The sequence below is a fragment of the Mesocricetus auratus genome, unplaced genomic scaffold (genome assembly GCF_017639785.1).
Source record: "Mesocricetus auratus isolate SY011 unplaced genomic scaffold, BCM_Maur_2.0 Super-Scaffold_100037, whole genome shotgun sequence".
NCBI lineage: Eukaryota > Metazoa > Chordata > Mammalia > Rodentia > Cricetidae > Mesocricetus > Mesocricetus auratus.
In genome coordinates this window covers 737,948-742,326 of record NW_024429215.1, presented here as the reverse complement: position 1 = coordinate 742,326, position 4,379 = coordinate 737,948, and the positions used below count along the sequence as shown (strand labels likewise).

The 4,379-nt window shown below is 49.0% G+C and overlaps 1 pseudogene; it reads left to right on the top strand.

Annotated features, from left to right (window-relative positions):
* The first annotated feature begins 851 nt into the window (after positions 1–851).
* Positions 852–2,868, top strand: LOC110339383 (annotated as a pseudogene).
* The last annotated feature ends 1,511 nt before the right edge of the window (positions 2,869–4,379 follow it).

The window sequence follows — 4,379 nt, the reverse complement described above, 5'->3', positions numbered from 1 at the left end:
TGTTACGGGCCTTCTTCCCGCCAGCTTGGTCCCTGAGCCGCATCAGTCCCAAACGAACAGGCAGGAGGCTATATTAATTATGAAACTGTTGGCCATTTGCTATGGTTTCTTCTTTTTTTTTTTTTTGGTTTTACGAGACAGGGTTTCTTTGTATTGTTTTGGAGGCTGTCGGTCCAGCCTGGCCTCGAACTCACAGAGATCCGCCTGCCTCTGCCTCCCGAGTGCTGGGATTAAAGGCGTGTGCTACCACCGCCCGGCTTGCTATGGTTTCTTGATGGCTATCTCTGACTTAATGACTAACCCATTAGTCATTAAGTCCTGGGAGGGGCGCAGTGTCCAGCGTCATCTCGGTCGGCGGGGCTGGGGCTGCCGGAGGGGCAGCGGAGTAAGACAAAGCGGCTAATGAATGAGCGTGCCCGCGAGGAGCCGGCGCCTCAGGTCTCTGGTGGGCCTAGAGTTTGGAGAAAGAGAACTGGGAAGTGGAGCTCTAGAGGCATGGAGACAGATTTGCAAAAGGAGTGTGCGTGTGTGCCTGCAAGATGGTGGAGCTCCTGTCTTGGAGAACAGAAAGAAGCCTGTGCTGCATGTATTGGTGCATACACCAAGAAGTACTTGCTCGTAGCACTCCTGGAGAACAGCACTCATGCCCTGTGACAGTGTGCTTTTGTGAACTACATACTCTGCTTTCCAGTGACATTCACGGTTAGCCATATTAAACATCCTAGAAGATGGGATTGTGACAAAGTGAATAAACTCTACTTTGGGGGTCACTATAACCAGTGGGCATTATAACCAGTTTCTTCACCTAAGACGTCAGAATGATGAAGCAGCCAGGATAATTATGGTTGGTCATGGAGGATAAGCAGGAAACTTGTCCCAAGGGGGGCAGTGATTTTGTTTCTGACAAAGTAAATTTCAAGGTAGAAGAGGAAGATGATGATCAAATTCCTTGTCACAGTTTGGAAAGAGAGGACTTTAAAAGTGAGCCAGAGGATATGAGACAGACAGACAGTGGTGATGAGCAGGCAGACCTCAGGACAGCAAGCTGTGCCTGTCAGCCTGCTGGGAAATTCTTACCCGCTGAGAGTGAGGATGACTATGGCACACTCTTCTCCCAGTATAGCAGCATACTGTACAACGCAGCCATGGAAGCCGAGACCCAGAGCCTTCTTTCTGGCTGACACATAAACTCCAGGAAGAAGTCTCCAGCTTGGAAGCATTTCTTTATCTCTCCTCGAGATAGCACTAAAGCAATATGCACATACTGTATGAAGGAGTTCAGTAGGGGCAAAAATGAAAAAGACTTGAGTACCACAAGGCATGTGAGGTGGGCACATCCCACCAAGCTCATTCAAGAAAACGGAAGTCTGTCATAGGGTCCTCCTTTCCCTCTCCCTCTCTTCTGCTTCCACAACAGCCTGTAGATGTGGGAGATCTCAACACTGTCCAGAAAATGGCTCCCAAGGTCCCATCCCCTGACCAAATAATGGAAGAGCCTGTGACTGTGGTCTCTTCTGAAGAGGTGTCCTCTGATGTGTCTCTCACTGAAAAGTATAGCAGAGAAGAGGCCTTGGCAGGCTCATCCCCCAACTTCTCCATGCTCCACTATGGCGACACTTCAGAAATCATGGCACAGAGAAACCTGTGCCTTCTTCCAAAAAGCACATCTGGCTCCAGAAGGAGGTCTGCCATCTGGAAGCACTTCTACCTGTCACCCCTTGATAGCTCCAAGGCTGTGTGTGTCCACTGTATGAATGAGTTCAGCAGGGGCAAGAACGGGTAGGACCTGGGCACAAGCTGCCTCATCAGGCACATGTGGGGAGCACATTGGTCCATTGCACTACAGGAGAATGGGGGCAGCACAGGCATCCCAAGATTGTACCCTATGCTCCCAACCCTGCTGCCTGCCTTGCTGCCCCCAGAGGGAGATCTCAACTCTGCATCATTGTCTCCAGGCAAACAAGTCAAAGAGTGCCCTTCTGCCTCCTCATCCCCAGACAGGCTGCCTGAGGACCTGTCATCACACACAAATCCTGGGGATGTGTCCTGGGAAGATGTGTCTACGTTGTCATCATCTGATGACTTGGGGGAGGCCTCTGTAGTGTCCTCTCCAGAGAAGCAACCAGCAGATACAGCAACTCCAAGGTTTGAATCAGGCACTGTCTTCCAGCAAAATAAGGTCATGAGAAGGCTGAAGTCAGAAGTCTGGCATCACTTTTCCCTGGCCCCCATGGGCAGTCTCAAAGCAGTGTGCCAGTACTGTAGCTGTGTTAATAGTCGGGGGAAAAGGGGAACGTGGGCACCAGTTGTTTGATGTGGCATCTGTATAGAGGCCACCCTGAGGTTGTTGGGAACCAGAAGGACTTTCTGGGTGCAAGTTTGGCAAATTCTCCATATGCCATTTTAGCTTCTGCAGAAAGCTCCTCCAAATTAGCTGACTTGCCAGCAGTAGTCAGAAAAAAACATCAAGGTGTGTTTCCTGGTAATAGCAAGAAGACCTCAAAGCTGTGGAACCACTTTTCTATTTGCTCTGCAGACTCAACAAAGGTGGTGTGCCTGCACTGTGGCCGGACCATCAGTAGGGCAAGAAGCCCACCAACTGGGTACCACTGTCTCTTGAGACATCTGCAGCGGTTCCATGGCCATGTACTCAAGAACGACGTCTCAGAGGCCACTCTGCCCCGATCTTCAGCCATCCGGAGGCCTCTGGGCATGGAGCTTTCAGGGGCTTCCTCTTTCTGTGACTCAACTGAGAAATTCTATGACTCTCACCCAGTTGCCAAAAAAGTCACAAGTCTCATAGCTGAAATGATTGCACTTGACCTTCAGCCATACTGTATTAATGCTGGGCAAGGCAACCCAGTATGAGAAATAGATTCCTCAAAGCCAGCCAAAGCATGAGGGACAGCTCCAGTAGTGCCACACTTAGACCTGCTACACAGCTGTCACACATATGTAGAAGGCCTAGGTTAGTCCCATGCTGGCTCCCTGGCTGATGATCCAGAATCTGAGCTCATATGAGCCCAGATTAGCTGTTTCTGTGGGTTCCCTTATAATGTGCTCGACCACCACCCCCACACCCCCGGCTTGTGCAATCTTTCCTCCTCCTCTTCAGCAGGATTCCCAGAGCTCAGCCCAATGTCGGAATGTCGGATCTCTGCATCTGTTTCTATCAGTTACTGGATGAAGGCTCTCTGATGAGAATTGGGGCAGTCGCCATTCTATATCAGATATCGTTAGGAAACTTTATGTTGACTTTCTTTGCGTTTCCTCCTCCCAATCATGCTTGGTTCTGCTCTAGGTCTTTGGGCTATCCAACCTGTGGACCCTGGCAGTTCAGGTTGTTTGATGGGTGGGCTCACTCTTTTGCTATAGGTCTGAGGCTGGACCACTTATTTGCTGACCACTCTTACAATCTCTGTGCCACCTTTATCCCCTGCACTTCCCATAGACAGGGCAGACTGTAGGTCAAAGTTCGTGTCACAATCCATCCACTGAAAGTATCTCCAGTCACAGATGGCCAGCTCATGCTATGCATCCACCATCGCTAGGTGTCTTAGCTGAGGTCATCCTCATAGACTCCAGGGAGTCTCATTTGCACCAAGTTTCTACCTGACTATGACATGCCACTAACTTTCCAACCATCTCTTTCAGTACACTCCCCCTCCATTTACACCCCCAACCCTGATCCCTCATGTTCCCATTGGCAATTGTCTTCAGTTCACCCTTGAGACCTCTTCTAGTTCCCCTTCCCTTGGAGAGCCATGCATTCCCCCTTGGGCACTGGTTATCACCTTGCCTCTGTAGGCATGTGGATTGTGGCAGAGTTATCCTTTATTTTATAGCTAATATCCACTAAAGTGCCTCCGGAGCTCTGGGATTAAAAGCATGCATGGCCACACCCTTTGCCTTTGGGTATATCTAAACTCTGTGTGATCATGACCATGTTGCCACCTTCTGGCTCACTACAAGCTTTACTTTGAAGGCAAGCAAAAGATGAGAATTTTTCTTTAGAACACATTGTCCATTGTGGAATATTTGACAGCACTGTGTGAATGGCACCTTCCAATTGCTTTAATAAAGAGCTGAATGGTCAATAGCTAGGCAGAAGAGAATAGGTGGGACTTCTTGGGAGGAAGAGAAGCTGGAAATGAGTCTCCGTACCTGGTAGAAGCCATTGAGCCACAAAGCAAGTCATTATGAAGGAAAAAGGCCACATGGGTAGAAAGTAGATTAGTAGAAACAGGATAATTGAAGTTATAAGGTCAAGTTGGGAATAAGCTTAAGGTGAAGGCCAAGCTTTTATAATTAATAAGTCTCCATGTCATTTGAATTGGGGAGGAGCTGGAAGTTGAAGAGAAAGTCCAACTACACTTTCA